The 24,382-nt window shown below is 50.4% G+C and overlaps 1 long non-coding RNA gene across 1 annotated transcript; it reads right to left on the bottom strand.

The window, feature by feature from the left end:
* Positions 1 to 3,853: 3,853 nt before the first annotated feature.
* Positions 3,854 to 14,760, bottom strand: LOC118376825 (uncharacterized). The gene is made up of 3 exons (XR_004824105.2): positions 14,644 to 14,760; positions 5,434 to 5,535; positions 3,854 to 5,012 (listed from the first exon to the last, which is right to left on the bottom strand). It is a non-coding gene; the product is annotated as an uncharacterized LOC118376825 (long non-coding RNA).
* Between the last annotated feature and the right edge of the window lie 9,622 nt (positions 14,761 to 24,382).

The raw sequence follows: 24,382 nt of genomic DNA on the forward strand, positions 1-24,382 counted from the left end.
CGTCCCTAGGGGAGGGTGTGAGTGTACACTGCGTCCCTAGGGGAGGGTGTGAGTGTACACTGCTCCCTAGGGGAGGGTGTGAGTGTACACTGCGTCCCTAGGGGAGGGTGTGAGTGTACACTGCTCCCCAGGGGAGGGTGTGAGTGTACACTGCTCCCCAGGGGAGGGTGTGAGTGTACACTGCTCCCCAGGGGAGGGTGTGAGTGTACACTGCTCCCCTAGGGGAGGGTGTGAGTGTACACTGCTCCCCTAGGGGAGGGTGTGAGTGTACACTGCTCCCCAGGGGAGGGTGTGAGTGTACACTGCTCCCCTAGGGGAGGGTGTGAGTGTACACTGCTCCCCTAGGGGAGGGTGTGAGTGTACACTGCTCCCCAGGGGAGGGTGTGAGTGTACACTGCTCCCCTAGGGGAGGGTGTGAGTGTACACTGCTCCCCTAGGGGAGGGTGTGAGTGTACACTGCCCCAGGGGAGGGTGTGAGTGTACACTGCGTCCCTAACGTCTGTCACCTGCTCCCCAGGGGAGGGTGTGAGTGTACACTGCGTCCCTAACGTCTGTCACCTGCTCCCCTAGGGGAGGGTGTGAGTGTACACTGCGTCCCTAACGTCTGTCACCTGCTCCCCTAGGGGAGGGTGTGAGTGTACACTGCGTCCCTAACGTCTGTCACCTGCTCCCCTAGGGGAGGGTGTGAGTGTACACTGCGTCCCTAACGTCTGTCACCTGCTCCCCTAGGGGAGGGTGTGAGTGTACACTGCGTCCCTAACGTCTGTCACCTGCTCCCCTAGGGGAGGGTGTGAGTGTACACTGCGTCCCTAACGTCTGTCACCTGCTCCCCTAGGGGAGGGTGTGAGTGTACACTGCGTCCCTAACGTCTGTCACCTGCTCCCTAGGGAGGGTGTGAGTGTACACTGCGTCCATAACGTCTGTCACCTGCTCCCTAGGGGAGGGTGTGAGTGTACACTGCGTCCCTAACGTCTGTCACCTGCTCCCCAGGGGAGGGTGTGAGTGTACACTGCGTCCCTAACGTCTGTCACCTGCTCCCCAGGGGAGGGTGTGAGTGTACACTGCGTCCCTAACGTCTGTCACCTGCTCCCCAGGGGAGGGTGTGAGTGTACACTGCGTCCCTAACGTCTGTCACCTGCTCCCCTAGGGGAGGGTGTGAGTGTACACTGCGTCCCTAACGTCTGTCACCTGCTCCCCTAGGGGAGGGTGTGAGTGTACACTGCGTCCCTAACGTCTGTCACCTGCTCCCCTAGGGGAGGGTGTGAGTGTACACTGCGTCCCTAGGGGAGGGTGTGAGTGTACACTGCGTCCCTAGGGGAGGGTGTGAGTGTACACTGCTCCCCTAGGGGAGGGTGTGAGTGTACACTGCGTCCCTAGGGGAGGGTGTGAGTGTACACTGCTCCCCAGGGAGGGTGTGAGTGTACACTGCTCCCAGGGGAGGGTGTGAGTGTACACTGCTCCCCTAGGGAGGGTGTGAGTGTACACTGCGTCCCTAGGGGAGGGTGTGAGTGTACACTGCTCCCCTAGGGGAGGGTGTGAGTGTACACTGCTCCCCTAGGGGAGGGTGTGAGTGTACACTGCTCCCCAGGGGAGGGTGTGAGTGTACACTGCTCCCCTAGGGGAGGGTGTGAGTGTACACTGCTCCCCTAGGGGAGGGTGTGAGTGTACACTGCTCCCCTAGGGGAGGGTGTGAGTGTACACTGCTCCCCTAGGGGAGGGTGTGAGTGTACACTGCTCCCTAGGGGAAACGTGGTGTGCCTCTGTGCACATATTATAACATTTCCTCTGGTGTTCTGGATTTATTTTAAGATGTTCGTACACACACACACACACACACACACACACACACACACACACAAAAAATGTTTTTTCCTTAAAGCAAGTGCAAGTTCGGTAGCCGATGTCTATGCCCCTTCGTTGGTGATTGGTCAACAGCACTACTCCAGCACTACTCCTAGTAGGAGTGGGAACAATGGACACGATTCTTGAATTAACTGCTTGCTGTCATTCAAGGAGAGACTAGTTTTTCATATGCACAATTTTTTTTTTCATTTGAGAAAGACGACATCAAAACATCTTGGCTCGATGAAACATTGCAACTAAGACTAAATGTATTACGTACGTCTTCATTAATCTTACGTTAAATTTAGGACTATTTTGAGGGGGGGGGGGGAAACAGTAATACTGCAGTTTCTGGTTTTGTAAGTGAAGGTCTTTGAGGGAGCGGACGTTCGCTTTGCGCCGCGTTCTGCTAGGAGCAAACGGAGCCTGGTATGTGGACGTCGTAAACCAGAAGGGCAGATGCACGCAGACAGAAGCCTGTTTCGGTGGATCATGACTGGCTAACAGAGAGGAAAACCTCAGAACACCCAGCTAGAGGTAGGGGCGGGGAGGGTATGGAGGCCTTCTATAATAATAATAATATATGCCATTTAGCAGACCCTTCAGTTGTATGACATCGGTTCATTAACTTACAATGTGCTGTATGGAAACGACTACAGCCGCAATGTACGTCAAACAGAGAGGGGCAGGCAACTGGCAAAGGGGACCAGATTAAAGTGCTTCTTCACTGCATACATCAAGAGATTAGATGGTTGGCTCTGTCATCTTGAAAGAGGAGAGGAGAGAAAAGTCGAATTTCTGCAAAGAAACCACTACTAAAAGGACACCAATAAGAAGAAGAGACTTGCTTGGGTCAAGAAACACGAGCAATTTTTTTTATTTGACCTTTATTTAACCAGGCAAGTCAGTTAAGAACAAATTCTTATTTTCAATGATGGCCTAGGAACAGTGGGTTAACTGCCTGTTCAGGGGCAGAACGACAGATTTGTACCTTGTCAGCTCGGGGGTTTGAACTTGTAACCTTGCGGTTACTCGTCCAATGCTCTAACCACTAGGCTACCCTGCCGCCCCAATGGACATTAGACTGCTGGAAATCTGTCATTTGGTCTGATGAATCTAAATTTGAGATTTTGGGTTCCAACAGCCCTGTCTTTGTGAGACGCAGAGTAGGCGAACGGATGATCTCCGTATGTGTGGTTCCCACCGTGAAGCATGGAGGAGGAGGTGGGATGGTGTAGGGGTGCTTTGCTGGTGACTCATTTAGAATTCAAGGCACACTGAACCATTCTGCAGCAATACATCATCCCATCTGGTTTGCTCTTAGTGTGACTTTTGTTTTTCAACAGGACAATGACTCAACACACACCTCCAGGCTGTGTAAGGACTATTTGAACAAGAAGGAAAGTGATGGATTGCTGCATCGGATGACCTGGCCTCCACAATCACCGGACCTCAACCCAATCGAGATGGTTTGGGATGAGTTGGACCGCAGAGTGCTCAGCATATGCGGCATATGCGGGAACTCCTTCAAGACTGTTGGAAAAGCATTCCAGGTGACTACCTCATAAAGCTGGTTGAGAGAATGCCAAGAGTGTGCAAAGCTATCGTCAAGGCAAAGTGTGGCTACTTTGAAGAATCTCATATTTTTTTTATTTGTTTAACACTTTTTTTGGTTACTACATGGTTCCATTAGTGTTATTTCATAGTTTGATGTCGTCACTATTTATTTATACAAAGTAGAAAATAGTACAAATAAAGAAAAACCCTTGAATGAGAGTAGCTGTGGCCAAACTTTTGACTGGTACTGTAGATTATAACCAGGATTATAACCTCCTGTGTGTGACCAATGTGTTACTGTCAATGTGTCCCTATGTATCCTATCTGAGAGGGTTAGAGAGCACATTGGGGTTCTCCTGTCTGCTGGCGTGACTGACCGACTCTCCACACTGTGGCTTAGTGTGTGTGTGTGTGTGTGTGTGTGTGTGTGTGTGTGTGTGTGTGTGTGTGTGTGTGTGTGTGTGTGTGTGTGTGTGTGTGTGCCTCTCTCGTCCTCCCTCAGCCCATCCAAAGCAGTCAGACGGTGAGCTCCACATAGCCTCCTGTATCCGGTGTCTCCACAGTTCTATTTTAGGAAAGGAGGTCGGCCATCCATCCATCCATCCATCCATCCATCCATCCATCCATCCATCCATCCATCCATCCATGGAATGTGTGTGTAGCTGTTGACAGTTGCCAGGCTGATATGGTATTATCATTGTCTCTTGTGTCTAGCAGGTGGAGGAGGGTTCTCGTTTACAAAACTCCCGCACAGTTACGCAACTACAGCAGAGTCAAGACCACGGGACTTTAGGTGGAGTTGGGATATGCTGGGAGGTCAACTGTAAATGGACCACACAGTGACTCCATAACTCAAATCATCAATACATTCCTACTAGGAGTAGTCCTCTGAGGAGACAGGTGGTAGATTGGTCATGTCTTCATATGAAAACAGCTCTATAGAGAAGGATTCAAATCTGCAGGCCACCCAATCTATTTCACTTTTTCTAGACAGAAGAAGTGTGTGTTGAGAAGTCGTACCAAAAAGGCGACTGCTTTTGAAATGATCACCTATAAAGGCCCCCACAAGAGGGCGCCGTTTCTAAGATTCTGCTGTTACGGGTGTTTTCTTCCTGATATACAGTGCATTCAGAAAGTACACAGACCATTTGACTTCTTCAACTTGGTTACGTTATACAGTCTTATTCTAAAAATGAAGGACAAAGGACACAGCAAAAACAGGTTTAGAATGTTTTGCTAATTTATTTACAGAGGTGGGTGTGGCCTATGTCATGTGCAGACAGAATAACCTTCTTTTTTTTTTTTTTAACAGTCATGTTGGAAAGTCACAGCTTCTGCTCAGTTCTTATGGCCCCATGAGGCCTAGGGTGCATTCATTACTGTAACAGTTTCCAACGAAAGCTAAACTTTCTATTGGACAAATTCAGGTAGGTCCCGCCGCGTTTCGTTTGATTTCTAGGGACTATAGATTAGTGATATTATATAGCCGTGTCTCGGGCCCCCAGACCACACGCTCCGTTGCTACTCCGTCCTCAGGGTGTTTATGATTGTGAGGGCGATGTAGAAATGTGAATTATTTCGGTTCTGTCTGTCATGATGGGGGTGTGTTCACGCTGTAAAAAGAAAAGAGCCAATCGGGGACAGGTCTAAGACCGGTGTACTATTGGCTTCCCAACACAGCACGTTTTAGTGGGAAGTTAATTCAAACATTTGAAGAACATCCTCCACTTGGTTTAGGGATGTGAAAACGTTTGCACAATATAATTTTTTTTTTTTTAAAGGTGACGATTGTCAGTCGCTATATAAATCAATGACATACCGAGAAGCCAATGCCATTACGCAAGTAAGATTTCAAAACAATAAACATTATCAGGTCTATCAATTTACATCACTGGATCATTCAGTACTGAAGCATAGAAGTATAAATGTGTTGTAGTTGTGTGAGAAACGTCAAGAGGAAGAAGAATAAGTCAGTGAGAGATGAAATGGCAGCTTCCCCCTCTCCCTCCCCATGGCGCTGTCTGATTGGCTCACCATGCTGTCAGTCTGTTGTTCTGCACCAATCATACTGGCTTCTCTCCAACTCCCTCAGTCTCTCCTCCCCTCTACCGGGCTCCGCTGAGTCAGCGACGTCTCCTGCCAACACACACACACACACACACACACACACAGTGTTAGGGAGAGTAAATACACACCCACAGCGTTAAGACATTGATAGGGGAAAAAAACACACACACACACTTAGGGGGGTGTGAGAGTGTGTGTTACAGCCTGGGTAGAGAGAGAGAGACACTGCACGACCCATCATTAAAGTTACTCTTTATGTGAGAGTAAAAACTAACATTTGGTCAAATGTGTGAAAGGTGGTAAAAAATAAAAAATAAAATCCTGACTAAATTTTACAGGAAGTAGACTAGAGATCTTTAAAAGTTGTAATATGTAAGTTTTTGGGCGGCCTGATCAAATTCGCATAGAAATATGAGTTGTAGATCTGTCACTCATTGAAAGCAAGTCTAAGAAGCGGTAGATCTGTTCTATGTGCTCCATTTTTAAATTTAAAATGTTGTGTCTTTTACTTTTGGCTTTGTACACCAGCTTCAAACAGCTGAAAATGCAATATTTTGGGTTATTGAAAATATATTTTTAACAGCGGTTTAGACGGTACAATGACTCTCTACACATTGCTTGTTTTGTCACATACTGAAATTAAGCAAACTAATTAGAATTTTTTTTGCAACCTTCATGTGCTCACGACTCAGCTATGGCATTTCGTATTTCATGTGTTTATACTTCACTGGCCTTGAGACATGGCCTTAAGTGGTCAAGACAAACAGAGCTGGCAGAAACAAGACCCCAGGATGTTATTTGCATAAAGAAAGTCTTGGGTGGGCCACCTAAGCATTTTCGTTTTTTTTAAATACATTCTCAGGATGGAAAAACTCAACTTTCAGTTTAAAAACCAGATATGAAGTATGTAGAAAAGATAACGTCCACCTACGGTGCATCGACCTACGGTGCAGTCGGAAAAGTATTCAGACCCCTTGACTTTATCTACATTTTAAATAATAATAATAATATATGCCATTTAGCAGACGCTTTTATCCAAAGCGACTTACAGTCATGTGTGCATACATTCTACGTATGGGTGGTCCCGGGAATCAAACCCACTACCCTGGCGTTACAAGCGCCATGCTCTACCTACTGAGCTACAGAAGGACCATATTTTGTTACGTTTACAGCCTTATTCTAAAATGGATTTTTCCCTCCCTTGTCAATCTTCACGCAATACCTAATAACGACAAAGCAAAAACAGGACATTTTTGCATATCTATTAAAAAATATATATATAAAACTTAAGTATCACATTTACATACTTTGCTGAAGCACCTTTGGCAGCGATTACTTCCTCAAGTCTTCGATTACAGCCTCAAGCTTGGCACACCTGTATTTGGAGAGTTTCGCCCATTCTTCTCTGTAGATCCTCTCAAGCTCTGTCAGGTTGGATGGGGAGCGTCGCTGCACAGCTGTTTTCAGGTCTCTCCAGAGATGTTCGATTGGGTTCAAGTCCGAACTCTGGCTGGGCCACTCAAGGACATTCAGAGACTTGTTCCGAAGACACTCCTGCTTTGTCTGTGTGCTTAGAGTCGTTGTCCTGTTGGAAGGTGAACCTTCACCCCAATCTGAAGTCCTGAGCAGGTCATCTCATTTCTCTCTTTACTTTGCTCCGTTCATCTTTCCCCTCAACCTTAGTCTCCAAGTCCCTCCTGCTGATAAACATCCCCACAGCATGATGCTGCCACCGCCATGCTTCACCGTAGGGATGGTGCCAGGTTTACTCCAGATTGGATGCTTGACATTCAGGCAAAAGAGTTCAATGTTGGTTTCATCAGACCAGAGAATCTCATTTATCTTGGTCTGAGAGTCTTTAGGTGCCTTTTGGCAAACTCCAAGCGGGCTATCATGACCCTTTTACTGAGGAGTGGCTTCTGTCTGGCCACTCTACCATAAAGGCCTGATTGGTGGAGTGCTGCAGAGATGGTTGTCCTTCTGGAAGGTTCGCTCATCTCCAAAGAGGAACTCTAGAAATCTGTCAGAGTGACAATCGGGTCAGGTCCTTGGTCACCTTCCTGACCAAGGCCCTTCTCCCCCCATTGCTCAGTTTGGGCAGCTGGCCAGCTCTAGGAAGAGTCTTGGTGGTTCCAAACTTCTTCCATTGCAACAGACTCCATGAGGGTGGTATGAGGGCCCGACGTCCACAGGTGGGGGTTGTGCTTACAGCCCAACACCGTGCAGGACGTTTGGCATTTGCCAGAGAACACCAAGATTGGCAAATTCGCCACTGGCGCCCTGTGCTCTTCACAGATGAAAGCAGGTTCACACTGAGCACGTGACAGACGTGACAGTCTGGAGACGCCGTGGAGAACGTTCTGCTGCCTGCAACATCCTCCAGCATGACCGGTTTGGCGGTGGGTCAGTCATGGTGTGGGGTGGCATTTCTCAGCCCTCCATGTGCTCGCCAGAGGTAGCCTGACTGCCATTTGGTAACGAGATGAGATCCTCAGACCCCTTGTGAGACCATATGCTGGTGTGGTTGGCCCTGGGTTCCTCCTAATGCAAGACAATGCTAGAACTCATGTGGCTGTAGTGTGTCAGCAGTTCCTGCAAGAGGAAGGCTTTGACGCTATGGACTGGCCCGCCCGTTCCCCAGACTTGAATCCAATTGAGCACATCATGTCTCGCTCCATCCACCAACACCACGTTGCACCACAGACTGTCCAGGAGTTGGCGGATGCTTTAGTCCAGGTCTGGAAGGAGATCCCTCAGGAGACGATCCGCCACCTCATCAGGAGCATGCCCAGGCGTTGTAGGGAGGTCATACAGGCACGTGGAGGCCACACACACCACTGAGCCTCATTTTGACTTGTTTTAAGGACATTACATCAGAGTTGGATCAGCCTGTAGTGTGGTTTTCCACTTTAATTTTGAGTGTGACTCCAAATCCAGACCGCCATGGGATGATACATTTGTTTTCCATTGATAATTTGTGTGATTTTGTTGTCAGCACATTCAACTATGTAAAGAAAACAGTATTTAATAAGAATATTTCATTCATTCAGATCTAGGATGTGTTATTTGAGTGTTCCCTTTATTTTTTTGAGCAGTGTACATTTGAACAAATATCTAGAAACCTGTTTTCGCTTTGTCATTATGGGGTATTGTGATGTCATTATGGGGTATTGTGACATCATTATGGGGTATTGTGACATCATTATGGGGTATTGTGACATCATTATGGGGTATTGTGTGTAGATTGATGACAGATTTTTTTTTTTTAAATCCATTTTAGAATAAGGCTGTAACGTAACAAAATGTGGAAGAAGTCAAGGGGTCTGAATACTTTCTGAATCCACCGTATGTATGCATGTATGCATTTTATGATAAATATTCTATAACTAACAATCATTCAAATAAAGGGTAGACAAAACAATTTGAATATTGATTGTTCTGTTTCAGAATAAGAACACAGCATTAGTCATGGCAAAATGTGTAGAATTGCACAACATTTCTCTCAGTTCCATGGAAAAATATATGTGGAATTCCAGGAAATGTGCTTTAAAACCAATTCTCTCCGCCGCCAAGGCGAGGGCCTCAAATTCTTACCCAGGGCCCAGACCGAATTCAGTCACGCCCAATGGGCTACCCACGCCCATTCTCCCCCAACAACTAAGCCCCTTTTGAATCCAGAAAACCCCTGCACCAATATATATAGCCTAGAGATTAGCCTCCGAGTCCCCAACAACAAGTTGTTCCAGTTTTCACATGAAATGGAGAGACACTTCCTTTATGGACACTCTTACACTTACTGGATTGGTTGAATAGTGCAGAAGAGAACAGTATCCCCCCTCCCCCTCTCAAGACCAGTATGTACTTTCAGGTGTTTCTTTTACACCTGCTACATTACAACTAGGCCCTACCTACAAGAACCCACACATACAGTAGAGATGCTGGTTAAGACGGCTGCCATCGATAGTAGCTTTGACTAAGAAGGTTGTGCTGTCTCATCAGTCAGTCAGTATTCATTTAAAAAAAGGCCAGACTGGACTAGTAGACTCCACCAAGACACACGCGTTCTGAGGCTGCTCTATCTCTCCCTCCACACGGACCTTGATCCAAGATGACAAGCCTTCTAATTGGATGAGTAACAATTTACAGGAAACTCAACATTTCTCAAGAGTTGTTACTGGAAACCTTGATCCATGACTGCCTGTGTTTCTCAACACGACACCCTGTTCCCTATATAGTGCAATAGTTCTGGACCAGACCCATAGACAGGTTGGTTGTTCAGCAACAAAACCAAACATGTGCTCAACTATGAGACGAGGTCTCCAAATGTTTATTGAAAGCATAAATACAATTTGTAAAAAAAATGAGCACTTGTGGTCCCTCAAATACATGGTTACAGTTGTCGGTTAGCTTGCGAGTGATTCTTTTTGTTGCCATTTTAGTATAAAAATGTGACATCGGTCAAAACAAGACATGGTATCAACAATAAGATGAAACTAGCTGAAAAGAGCCACCTACGATTCCCCTCATGGCAGCTTGTCGTCATTGTTGCCAGTTACCTGAACATTCAGAATCATTGTTGCCAGTTACCTGACCATTCAGAAACATTGTTGCCAGTTACCTGACCATTCAGAAACATTGTTGCCAGTTACCTGACCATTCAGAAACATTGTTGCCAGTTACCTGACCATTCAGAAACATTGTTGCCAGTTACCTGACCATTCAGAAACATTGTTGCCAGTTACCTGACCATTCAGAAACATTGTTGCCAGTTACCTGACCATTCAGAAACATTGTTGCCAGTTACCTGACCATTCAGAAACATTGTTGCCAGTTACCTGACCATTCAGAATCATTGTTGCCAGTTACCTGACCATTCAGAAACATTGTTGCCAGTTACCTGACCATTCAGAAACATTGTTGCCAGTTACCTGACCATTCAGAAACATTGTTGCCAGTTACCTGACCATTCAGAAACATTGTTGCCAGTTACCTGACCATTCAGAAACATTGTTGCCAGTTACCTGACCATTCAGAAACATTGTTGCCAGTTACCTGACCATTCAGAAACATTTGCCAGTTACCTGACCATTCAGAAACATTGTTGCCAGTTACCTGACCATTCAGAATCATTGTTGCCAGTTACCTGACCATTCAGAAACATTGTTGCCAGTTACCTGACCATTCAGAAACATTGTTGCCAGTTACCTGACCATTCAGAAACATTGTTGCCAGTTACCTGACCATTCAGAAACATTGTTGCCAGTTACCTGACCATTCAGAATCATTGTTGCCAGTTACCTGACCATTCAGAATCATTGTTGCCAGTTACCTGACCATTCAGAAACATTGTTGCCAGTTACCTGACCATTCAGAAACATTGTTGCCAGTTACCTGAACATTCAGAAACATTGTTGCCAGTTACCTGACCATTCAGAAACATTGTTGCCAGTTACCTGACCATTCAGAAACATTGTTGCCAGTTACCTGACCATTCAGAATCATTGTTGCCAGTTATCTGACCATTCAGAATCATTGTTGCCAGTTATCTGACCATTCAGAATCATTGTTGCCAGTTACCTGACCATTCAGAATCCTAAACAACGTACGGTATCCAGCCACGTCGATGCACGCTCATCCTTTGTGACGTAGTCAACCAACCCGTCTATAGGTATTAGGGAAAAGGTTGCATGGTCAAAGTAGTGCACTATATAGGGAGCAATTTGGAACACAGACACAATAAACACATCCACCCAGCGGTAGGCCAGCCATAGTAAACACACCCAGCCAGCCGTAAGGCCAGCCATAGTAAACACACCCAGCCAGCCGTAAGGCCAGCCACAGTAAACACACCCAGCCAGCCGTAAGGCCAGCCACAGTAAACACACCCAGCCAGCCGTAAGGCCAGCCATAGTAAACACACCCAGCCAGCCAGCCGTAAGGCCAGCCATAGTAAACACACCCAGCCAGCCAGCCGTAAGGCCAGCCATAGTAAACACACCCAGCCAGCCAGCCGTAAGGCCAGCCATAGTAAACACACCCAGCCAGCCGTAAGGCCAGCCATAGTAAACACACCCAGCCAGCCCTAAGGCCAGCCACAGTAAACACACCCAGCCAGCCGTAAGGCCAGCCATAGTAAACACACCCAGCCAGCCCTAAGGCCAGCCATAGTAAACACACCCAGCCAGCCGTAAGGCCAGCCATAGTAAACACACCCAGCCAGCCGTAAGGCCAGCCATAGTAAACACACCCAGCCAGCCGTAAGGCCAGCCATAGTAAACACACCCAGCCAGCCGTAAGGCCAGCCATAGTAAACACACCCAGCCAGCCGTAAGGCCAGCCATAGTAAACACACCCAGCCAGCCGTAAGGCCAGCCACAGTAAACACACCCACCCAGCCAGCGGTAGGCCAGCCACAGTAAACACACCGAGCCAGTCGTAAGGCCAGCCCCAGTAAACAAACCCACCCAGCCAGCCCCAGTAAACCCACCCACCCAGTGGTAGGCCAGCCACAGTACACACCCAGCCAGCCAGTCGTAAGGCCAGCCACAGTAAACACACCCACCCAGCCAGCCGTAAGGCCAGCCACAGTAAACACACCCACCCAGCCAGCCGTAAGGCCAGCCACAGTAAACACACCCACCCAGCCAGCCGTAAGGCCAGCCACAGTAAACACACCCACCCGCCCAGCCAGCCGTAAGGCCAGCCACAGTAAACACACCCACCCAGCGGTAGACCAGACACAGTAAACACACCCAACAAGCCAGTCGTAAGGCCAGCCACAGTAAACACACCCACCCAGCCAGTCGTAAGGCCAGCCACAGTACACACCCAACAAGCCAGTCGTAAGGCCAGCCACAGTAAACACACCCACCCAGCCAGTCGTAAGGCCAGCCACAGTAAACACACCGAGCCAGTCGTAAGGCCAGCCACAGAGAACACACCGAGCCAGTCGTAAGGCCAGACACAGAGAGATGACCGGAGGATATTGCAACCTTCCAGTTACTAGTCCAACGCTCTAACCACTAGGCACCCTGCCGCCCCTACACTCTAACCACTAGGCACCCTGCCGCCCCTACACTCTAACCACTAGGCACCCTACCTCCCCTACACTCTAACCACTAGGCACCCTGCCCCCCCTACACTCTAACCACTAGGCACCCTGCCGCCCCTACACTCTAACCACTAGGCACCATACCTCCCCTACACTCTAACCACTAGGCACCCTACCTCCCCTACACTCTAACCACTAGGCACCCTGCCCCCTACACTCTAACCACTAGGCACCCTGCCGCCCCTACACTCTAACCACTAGGCACCCTGCCGCCCTACACTCTAACCACTAGGCACCCTGCCGCCCTACACTCTAACCACTAGGCACCATACCTCCCCTACACTCTAACCACTAGGCACCCTACCTCCCCTACACTCTAACCACTAGGCACCCTACCTCCCCTACACTCTAACCACTAGGCACCCTGCCCCCCTACACTCTAACCACTAGGCACCCTGCCCCCTACACTCTAACCACTAGGCACCCTGCCGCCCCCTACACTCTAACCACTAGGCACCCTACCTCCCCTACACTCTAACCACTAGGCACCCTGCCTCCCCTACACTCTAACCACTAGGCACCCTGCCCCCCCTACACTCTAACCACTAGGCACCCTGCCTCCCCTACACTCTAACCACTAGGCACCCTGCCTCCCCTACACTCTAACCACCCTACCTCCCCTACACTCTAACCACTAGGCACCCTGCCCCCCTACACTCTAACCACTAGGCACCCTGCCGCCCTACACTCTAACCACTAGGCACCCTACCTCCCCTACACTCTAACCACTAGGCACCCTGCCGTCCCTACACTCTAACCACTAGGCACCCTGCCGTCCTACACTCTAACCACTAGGCACCCTGCCGCCCCTACACTCTAACCACTAGGCACCCTACCTCCCCTACACTCTAACCACCCTACCTCCCCTACACTCTAACCACTAGGCACCCTGCCCCCCCTACACTCTAACCACTAGGCACCCTGCCCCCCCTACACTCTAACCACTAGGCACCCTGCCGCCCCTACACTCTAACCACTAGGCACCCTACCTCCCCTACACTCTAACCACTAGGCTTCCTGCATCACCTATGTCAGAATGTCAATCATAATAATAATAATATAATAAAAATATGTCATTGCTTCAAGGTTAATAAAAACATTGGCTATATTGTTTAAAAAAAAATCCTAAAACATGTAGCTTTTTGGTCTTTAATGTTAGGTTTAAAATCACTTTAACCAACCACACTGCTAACCTTAAGCCTAACGCTAACACAATAGGCGTGGTTACTGACAACCTTATTAAGAAAACTTTCATTAAAATAAAAGCACACAGAAATACTCACGCCAGAGTGACAAACTAGGTTGTTTATTTGACTACTGTACCGGGTTGGCCGTGAGGGGTGGGCGTACACAAGTACCCTGTTTTGTTGCTGTTGTTGTTGTTGTTGTTGGTTTTAAAAACACATTGTGCGAGAAACAATATTTAAACACAACAGGCACCAAGTATAATGTTAAAGGTGCAATATGTAAAATTGTTTTGGTGACCTAACCAAATTCATATAGAAATGTGAACTATAGATTCTGTTCTATGTCCACTATTTCTATGCTTGCCGTTCTTAAGTTTTGTTTTTGCGTCTTTTACTTTCTGTTTTGTACACCAGCTTCAAACACAGAAAGAGATAGATATATATATATATATTTTTTTTTAAATATATTTTTTGGTTATTAAAAATATATTACACAGCGGTTTAAAAATGGTACAATTATTCTCTACATTACACATAGCTTGTGGTCACAAACTGAATATAAGTGAACTATTAGATTTGAGTTGTGGCATAATCGCACCTTTAACATAAGAGCAGTGTGCTTTCCCTCTCTGTCTACAGTAGTAATTAGTCTACTAGTAATAACACCACTACAGAGTTGATCGTCCTATTATTAGTTTAAGGCTTCCGACTGCTTCTCACGGAGCAGTACACATGCTCCTCTCACTTCTCTGTAAAGACTGACACACCCCCTTCTGCACACTGCACACCAATTCTTCAGACAAACAGAAGGGAAAACAACCGTTTCAACTACTACAACAACAAAAAAATCTGTCATTCTAAAAATCCAGCATTTCTTACCTGAGTGAAGCTGATTAGTAGTGCTATGTTTAAAAACAAGAATTGTTTGGTTAAACTTCTCTCTCTCTTTCCTCCCCTCAACATAAAGGTGAAGTGAAAGAAGTAGTTCTCCGTCTCCCCAACTCACTCTGGTTGTAATCAGCAGCATGACGTTCTCTCTCTCTCTCTCTCTCTCTCTCTCTCTCTCTCTCGTTCTCCTACTGTCCCTCTCCGTACTTTTCGTTCTCCTACTGTCCCTCTCGCTTTCTCCCTCCCTTCATCTCGTTCTGACCGTGTGAAGGGATCTTTTCTATAGGTAGGGCCCTTAAGTGTGATTTTGAGAGCAAAAACCTGAAGAAAAAAAAATCTAACAGAGCAAACTGAATTTGAGAGAAAAAAATAAAAGACAGAACTATAGGCATTTTATTTTATTTTATTTTTTAAAGATTTTTATTGTGCCTGAAATAGGACACAACCCGTCTCGGTTTCACCAACTGCACCACCCTCGACTCCGCCTAAACAAAACCAGTAGCCTATACTGGGTCTCCTTGCTATACAAATCCTAATCTTTGAAGGTAACAACAACAACAGGACCTTTAGGCCAACAGGATAGCCTAAGCTTTGATTTTTTTTTTTAAACAAGCCATTATTCACGGACTAGTGAGTGACTACTGAATCTGGGGCAAAGGCAGTAGCACTCCTTTCATCCACAAATAATGAAAACGGAGGAATGGAATTCCTAAACATGACTCAACAGCTTATAAAAGCTCTGTGGCATTTTGATTTAGAATGTGTATGCTTATTATTTTATTTTAACACAAAAGTTTAGGTACTAATCTCTGCTGACGTTCCAGTTGCCACACCCCCTCTCCTCTGCTGACGTTCCAGTTGCCACACCCTCTCTCCTCTGCTGACGTTCCAGTTGCCACACCCTCTCTCCTCTGCTGACGTTCCAGTTGCCACACCCTCTCTCCTCTGCTGTAAGCAGGTTGCCACACCCCTCCTCTGCTGACGTTCCAGTTGCCACACCCTCTCTCCTCTGCTGACGTTCCAGTTGCCACACCCCCTCTCCTCTGCTGACGTTCCAGTTGCCACACCCTCTCTCCTCTGCTGACGTTCCAGTTGCCACACCCTCTCTCCTCTGCTGACGTTCCAGTTGCCACACCTCTCTCCTCTGCTGACGTTCCAGTTGCCACACCCCCTCTCCTCTGCTGACGTTCCAGTTGCCACACCCTCTCTCCTCTGCTGGCGTTCCAGTTGCCACACCCTCTCTCCTCTGCTGGCGTTCCAGTTGCCACACCCTCTCTCCTCTGCTGTAAGCAGGTTGCCACACCCCCTCTCCTCTGCTGACGTTCCAGTTGCCACACCCTCTCTCCTCTGCTGACGTTCCAGTTGCCACACCCTCTCTCCTCTGCTGGCGTTCCAGTTGCCACACCCTCTCTCCTCTGCTGACGTTCCAGTTGCCACACCCTCTCTCCTCTGCTGTAAGCAGGTTGCCACACCCTCTCTCCTCTGCTGACGTTCCAGTTGCCACACCCTCTCTCCTCTGCTCACGTTCCAGTTGCCACACCCTCTCTCCTCTGCTGACGTTCCAGTTGCCACACCCTCTCTCCTCTGCTGACGTTCCAGTTGCCACACCCTCTCTCCTCTGCTGACGTTCCAGTTGCCACACCCTCTCTCCTCTGCTGTAAGCAGGTTGCCACACCCCCTCTCCTCTGCTGTAAGCAGGTTGCCACACCCTCTCTCCTCTGCTGACGTTCCAGTTGCCACACCCTCTCTCCTCTGCTGTAAGCAGGTTGCCACACCCTCTCTCCTCTGCTGACGTTCCAGTTGCCACACCCTCTCTCCTCTGCTGACGTTCCAGTTGCCACACCCTCTGTCCTCTGCTGACGTTCCAGTTGCCACACCCTCTCTCCTCTGCTGACGTTCCAGTTGCCACACCCTCTCTCCTCTGCTGACGTTCCAGTTGCCACACCCTCTCTCCTCTGCTGTAAGCAGGTTGCCACACCCTCTCTCCTCTGCTGACGTTCCAGTTGCCACACCCTCTCTCCTCTGTTGACGTTCCAGTTGCCACACCCTCTCTCCTCTGCTGACGTTCCAGTTGCCACACCCTCTCTCCTCTGCTGTAAGCAGGTTGCCACACCCTCTCTCCTCTGCTGACGTTCCAGTTGCCACACCCTCTCTCCTCTGTTGACGTTCCAGTTGCCACACCCTCTCTCCTCTGCTGACGTTCCAGTTGCCACACCCTCTCTCCTCTGCTGGCGTTCCAGTTGCCACACCCTCTCTCCTCTGCTGACGTTCCAGTTGCCACACCCTCTCCTCTGCTGACGTTCCAGTTGCCACACCCCCTCTCCTCTGCTGACGTTCCAGTTGCCACACCCTCTCTCCTCTGCTGACGTTCCAGTTGCCACACCCTCTCTCCTCTGCTGACGTTCCAGTTGCCACACCCCCTCTCCTCTGCTGACGTTCCAGTTGCCACACCCTCTATCCTCTGCTGACGTTCCAGTTGCCACACCCTCTCTCCCCTGCTGATGTTCCAGTTGCCACACCCTCTCTCCTCTGCTGGCGTTCCAGTTGCCACACCCTCTCTCCTCTGCTGATGTTCCAGTTGCCACACCCTCTCTCCTCTGCTGTAAGCAGGTTGCCACACCCTCTCTCCTCTGCTGTAAGCAGGTTGCCACACCCTCTCTCCTCTGCTGTAAGCAGGTTGCCACACCCTCTCTCCTCTGCTGACGTTCCAGTTGCCACACCCTCTCTCCTCTGCTGACGTTCCAGTTGCCACACCCTCTATCCTCTGCTGACGTTCCAGTTGCCACACCCTCTATCCTCTGCTGACGTTCCAGTTGCCACACCCCCTCTCCTCTGCTGTAAGCAGGTTGCCACACCCTCTCTCCTCTGCTGTAAGCAGGTTGCCACACCCTCTCTCCTCTGCTGTAAGCAGGTTGCCACACCCTCTCTCCTCTGCTGACGTTCCAGTTGCCACACCCTCTCTCCTCTGCTGACGTTCCAGTTGCCACACCCTCTCTCCTCTGCTGACGTTCCAGTTGCCACACCCTCTCTCCTCTGCTGACGTTCCAGTTGCCACACCCTCTCTCCTCTGCTGAGGTTCCAGTTGCCACACCCTCTATCCTCTGCTGACGTTCCAGTTGCCACACCCTCTCTCCTCTGCTGACGTTCCAGTTGCCACACCCTCTCTCCTCTGCTGACGTTCCAGTTGCCACACCCTCTATCCTCTGCTGACGTTCCAGTTGCCACACTCTCTCCTCTGCTGACGTTCCAGTTGCCACACCTCTCTCCTCTGCTGAGGTTCCAGTTGCCACACCCTCTATCCTCTGCTGACGTTCCAGTTGCCACACCCTCTCTCCTCTGCTGACGTTCCAGTTGCCACACCCTCTCTCCTCTGCTGACGTTCCAGTTGCCACACCCTCTCTCCTCTGCTGAGGTTCCAGTTGCCACACCCTCTCTCCTCTGCTGACGTTCCAGTTGCCACACCCTCTCTCCTCTGCTGTAAGCAGGTTGCCACACCCTCTCTCCTCTGCTGACGTTCCAGTTGCCACACCCTCTCTCCTCTGCTGGCGTTCCAGTTGCCACACCCTCTCTCCTCTGCTGGCGTTCCAGTTGCCACACCCTCTCTCCTCTGCTGACGTTCCAGTTGCCACACCCTCTCTCCTCTGCTGACGTTCCAGTTGCCACACCCTCTCTCCTCTGCTGACGTTCCAGTTGCCACACCCTCTCTCCTCTGCTGACGTTCCAGTTGCCACACCCTCTCTCCTCTGCTGACGTTCCAGTTGCCACACCCTCTCTCCTCTGCTGACGTTCCAGTTGCCACACCCTCTCTCCTCTGCTGTAAGCAGGTTGCCACACCCTCTCTCCTCTGCTGTAAGCAGGTTGCCACACCCTCTCTCCTCTGCTGACGTTCCAGTTGCCACACCCTCTCTCCTCTGCTGACGTTCCAGTTGCCACACCCTCTCTCCTCTGTTGACGTTCCAGTTGCCACACCCTCTCTCCTCTGCTGACGTTCCAGTTGCCACACCCTCTCTCCTCTGCTGACGTTCCAGTTGCCACACCTCTCTCCTCTGCTGACGTTCCAGTTGCCACACCCTCTCCTCTGCTGACGTTCCAGTTGCCACACCCCTCTCCTCGACTGACGTTCCAGTTGCCACACCCTCTATCCTCTGCTGATGTTCCAGTTGCCACACCCTCTCTCCTCTGCTGACGTTCCAGTTGCCACACCCTCTATCCTCTGCTGATGTTCCAGTTGCCACACCCTCTCTCCTCTGCTGACGTTCCAGTTGCCACACCTCTATCCTCTGCTGACGTTCCAGTTGCCACGCCCTCTCTCCTCTGCTGACGTTCCAGTTGCCACACCTCTATCCTCTGCTGACGTTCCAGTTGCCACACCTCTCTCCTCTGCTGACGTTCCAGTTGCCACACCCCATCTATCCTCTGCTGACGTTCCAGTTGCCACACCTCTATCCTCTGCTGACGTTCCAGTTGCCACACCTCTATCCTCTGCTGACGTTCCAGTTGCCACACCCTCTCTCCTCTGCTGACGTTCCAGTTGCCACACCCTCTATCCTCTGCTGACGTTCCAGTTGCCACACCCTCTCTCCTCTGCTGACGTTCCAGTTGCCACACCCTCTCTCCTCTGCTGACGTTCCAGTTGCCACACCCTCTCTCCTCTGCTGGCGTTCCAGTTGCCACACCCTCTCTCCTCTGCTGGCGTTCCAGTTGCCACATCCTCTCTCCTCTGCTGACGTTCCAGTTGCCACACCCTCTCTCCTCTGCTGACGTTCCAGTTGCCACACCCTCTCTCCTCTGCTGACGTTCCAGTTGCCACACCCTCTCTCCTCTGCTGGCGTTCCAGTTGCCACACCCCCTCTCCTCTGCTGACGTTCCAGTTGCCACACCCTCTCTCCTCTGCTGTAAGCAGGTTGCCACACCCCCTCTCCTCTGCTGACGTTCCAGTTGCCACACCCTCTCTCCTCTGCTGACGTTCCAGTTGCCACACCCTCTCTCCTCTGCTGTAAGCAGGTTGCCACACCCCCTCTCCTCTGCTGACGTTCCAGTTGCCACACCCTCTCTCCTCTGCTGACGTTCCAGTTGCCACACCCCCTCTCCTCTGCTGACGTTCCAGTTGCCACACCCTCTCTCCTCTGCTGTAAGCAGGTTGCCACACCCCCTCTCCTCTGCTGACGTTCCAGTTGCCACACCCTCTCTCCTCTGCTGACGTTCCAGTTGCCACACCCTCTCTCCTCTGCTGGCGTTCCAGTTGCCACACCCTCTCTCCTCTGCTGACGTTCCAGTTGCCACACCTCTCTCCTCTGCTGTAAGCAGGTTGCCACACCCTCTCTCCTCTGCTGACGTTCCAGTTGCCACACCCTCTCTCCTCTGCTGACGTTCCAGTTGCCACACCCTCTCTCCTCTGCTGACGTTCCAGTTGCCACACCCTCTATCCTCTGCTGACGTTCCAGTTGCCACACCTCTCTCCTCTGCTGACGTTCCAGTTGCCACACCCTCTCTCCTCTGCTGTAAGCAGGTTGCCACACCCTCTCTCCTCTGCTGACGTTCCAGTTGCCACACCCTCTCTCCTCTGCTGGCGTTCCAGTTGCCACACCCTCTCTCTCCTCTGCTGACGTTCCAGTTGCCACACCCTCTCTCCTCTGCTGGCGTTCCAGTTGCCACACCCTCTCTCCTCTGCTGACGTTCCAGTTGCCACACCTCTCTCCCTCTGCTGACGTTCCAGTTGCCACACCCTCTCTCCTCTGCTGACGTTCCAGTTGCCACACCCTCTATCCTCTGCTGAGGTTCCAGTTGCCACACCCTCTCTCCTCTGCTGACGTTCCAGTTGCCACACCCTCTCTCCTCTGCTGACGTTCCAGTTGCCACACCCTCTCTCCTCTGCTGGCGTTCCAGTTGCCACACCCTCTCTCCTCTGCTCACGTTCCAGTTGCCACACCCTCTCTCCTCTGCTGACGTTCCAGTTGCCACACCCTCTCTCCTCTGCTGACGTTCCAGTTGCCACACCCTCTCTCCTCTGCTCACGTTCCAGTTGCCACACCCTCTCTCCTCTGCTGACGTTCCAGTTGCCACACCCTCTCTCCTCTGCTGACGTTCCAGTTGCCACACCCTCTCTCCTCTGCTGACGTTCCAGTTGCCACACCCTCTCTCCTCTGCTGTAAGCAGGTTGCCACACCCTCTCTCCTCTGCTGACGTTCCAGTTGCCACACCCTCTCTCCTCTGCTGACGTTCCAGTTGCCACACCCTCTCTCCTCTGCTGACGTTCCAGTTGCCACACTCTCTCTCCTCTGCTGACGTTCCAGTTGCCACACCCTCTCTCCTCTGCTGACGTTCCAGTTGCCACACCCTCTCTCCTCTGCTGACGTTCCAGTTGCCACACCCTCTCTCCTCTGCTGACGTTCCAGTTGCCACACCCTCTCTCCTCTGCTGATGTTCCAGTTGCCACACCCTCTCTCCTCTGCTGACGTTCCAGTTGCCACACCCTCTCTCCTCTGCTGTAAGCAGGTTGCCACACCCTCTCTCCTCTGCTGTAAGCAGGTTGCCACACCCTCTCTCCTCTGCTGACGTTCCAGTTGCCACACCCTCTCTCCTCTGCTGACGTTCCAGTTGCCACACCCTCTCTCCTCTGCTGACGTTCCAGTTGCCACACCCTCTCTCCTCTGCTGACGTTCCAGTTGCCACACCCTCTCTCCTCTGCTGACGTTCCAGTTGCCACACCCTCTCTCCTCTGCTGACGTTCCAGTTGCCACACCCTCTCTCCTCTGCTGACGTTCCAGTTGCCACACCCTCTCTCCTCTGCTGAGGTTCCAGTTGCCACACCCTCTCTCCTCTGCTGACGTTCCAGTTGCCACACCCTCTCTCCTCTGCTGAGGTTCCAGTTGCCACACCCTCTCTCCTCTGCTGATGTTCCAGTTGCCACACCCTCTCTCCTCTGCTGACGTTCCAGTTGCCACACCCTCTCTCCTCTGCTGTAAGCAGGTTGCCACACCCTCTCTCCTCTGCTGACGTTCCAGTTGCCACACCCTCTCTCCTCTGCTGACGCTCGTTGCCACACCCTCTCTCCTCTGCTGACGTTCCAGTTGCCACACCCTCTATCCTCTGCTGACGTTCCAGTTGCCACACCCTCTCCTCTGCTGACGTTCCAGTTGCCACACCCTCTCTCCTCTGCTGACGTTCCAGTTGCCACACCCCCTCTCCTCTGCTGTAAGCAGGTTGCCACACCCCCTCTCCTCTGCTGACGTTCCAGTTGCCACACCCCCTCTCCTCTGCTGACGTTCCAGTTGCCACACCCTCTCTCCTCTGCTGTAAGCAGGTTGCCACACCCTCTCTCCTCTGCTGACGTTCCAGTTGCCACACCCTCTCTCCTCTGCTGTAAGCAGGTTGCCACACCCTCTCTCCTCTGCTGTAAGCAGGTTGCCACACCCTCTCTCCTCTGCTGACGTTCCAGTTGCCACACCCTCTCCTCTGCTGACGTTCCAGTTGCCACACCCTCTCTCCTCTGCTGACGTTCCAGTTGCCACACCCTCTCTCCTCTGCTGACGTTCCAGTTGCCACACCCCTCTCCTCTGCTGACGTTCCAGTTGCCACACCCTCTCTCCTCTGCTGACGTTCCAGTTGCCACACCCTCTCTCCTCTGCTGACGTTCCAGTTGCCACACCCTCTCTCCTCTGCTGACGTTCCAGTTGCCACACCCTCTATCCTCTGCTGATGTTCCAGTTGCCACACCCTCTATCCTCTGCTAATGTTCCAGTTGCCACACCCTCTATCCTCTGCTGTAAGCAGGTTGCTACATGTCAAACCTCTTGACAGCACTGGCAATACAGCACAATTTCACACACACACACACACACACACACAGCATTTCCCCAACAGCCAACATGACAACAACCAATCACTACGAACACAGGTTTTACTCATCTTACCCTGAACTTACCTTACTACACGGTAAAATCCAACTTGTATAATTGGACTGACAGAATAACATCATCTCACAAATGACCAGTAACCTTGCTGGGAACTCGCTATTAAAAGTAGGCAAAGTAAAACAACTCTGCTGAATATATTTTTGCAGGGCTTGCAAACCATTACAGACTACAAAAAGGAAAGCACAGGCGAGAGCTGTCCAGTGACAAGAGCCTAGCAGAAAAATAACACTGAAACATGCATGAGAGCACCAGCTGTTCCGGAAAACTGTGTGATCACGCTCTCCGCAGCCGATGTGAGTAAGACCTTTAAACAGGTCAACATTCACAAGGCCGCAGGGCCAGACGGATTACCAGGACGTGTACTCCAAGGATGCGCAGGCCAACTGGCAAGTGTCTTCACTGACATTTTCAACCTGTCCCTGTCCGAGTCTGTAATACCAAACATGTTTTAAGCAGACTACCAAAGTCCCTGTGCCCAAGAACACTAAGGTAACCTGCCTAAATGACTACAGACCTGTAGCACTCACGTCTGTAGCCATGAAATGCTTTGAAAGGCTGGTCACGGCTCACATCAACATCCTTAAGTTTGCCGATGACACAGCAGTGGGTAGGCCTGATCACCAACAATGACGAGACAGCCTATAGGGAGGAGGTCAGAGACCTGGCCGTGTGGTGCCAGGACAACAACCTCTCCCTCAATGTGATCAAAACAAAGGAGATGATTGTGGACTACAAGAAAAAAGAGGACCGAGCACGCCCCATTCTCATTGACGGGGCTGTAGTGGAGCAGGTTGAGAGCTTCAAGTTCCTTGGTGTCCACATCACCAACAAACTATCATGGTCCAAATACACCAAGACAGTCGTGAAGAGGGCACGACAAAGCCTATTCCCACTCAGGAGACTGAAAAGATTTGACATGGGTCCTCAGATCCTCAAAAGGTTCTACAGCTGCACCATCGAGAGCATCCTGACTGGTTGCATCACCGCCTGGTACGGCAACTGCTCGGCCTTCTGCCCGCAAGGCACTACAGAGGGTACATCACTGGGGCTAAGCTCCCTGCCATCCAGGATTTCTATATCAAATCAAATGTATTTATATAGCCCTTCGTACATCAGCTGATATCTCAAAGTGCTGTACAGAAACCCAGCCTAAAACCCCAAACAGCAAGCAATGCAGGTGTAGAAGCACGGTACCAGGCAGTGTCACAGGAAGGCTCTAAAAATTGTCGGTCTATGACTAGCCACCTTAGTCATAGACTGTTCTCTCTGCTACCGCACGGCAGGCGGCACCAAAGTGCCAAGTCTGGGTCCAAGAGGCTTCTAAACAGCTTCTACCCCCAAGCCATAAGACTCCTGAACATCTAATCAAATGGCTACCCAGACTACTTGCACCCCCCCCCCCTTTTACACCACTGCTACTCTCTGTTGTTATCATCTATGCATAGTCACTTTAATAACTCTACCTACATGCACATATTATCTCAATTTCCTCTAACTGGTTCCCACTCACATTGACTCTGTACCAGTACCCCCTGTATATAGTCTCCACATTGACTCTGTACCGGTACCCCCTGTATATAGTCTCCACATTGACTCTGTACCGGTACCCCCTGTATATAGCCTCCACATTGACTCTGTACCGGTACCCCCTGTATATAGCCTCCACATTGACTCTGTACCGGTACCCCCTGTATATAGCCTCCACATTGACTCTGTACCGGTACCCCCTGTATATAGCCTCCACATTGACTCTGTACCGGTACCCCCTGTATATAGCCTCCACATTGACTCTGTACCGGTACCCCTGTATATAG

This window comes from Oncorhynchus keta, chromosome 11 (assembly GCF_023373465.1).
Source record: "Oncorhynchus keta strain PuntledgeMale-10-30-2019 chromosome 11, Oket_V2, whole genome shotgun sequence".
NCBI classification, from domain to species: Eukaryota; Metazoa; Chordata; class Actinopteri; order Salmoniformes; family Salmonidae; genus Oncorhynchus; species Oncorhynchus keta.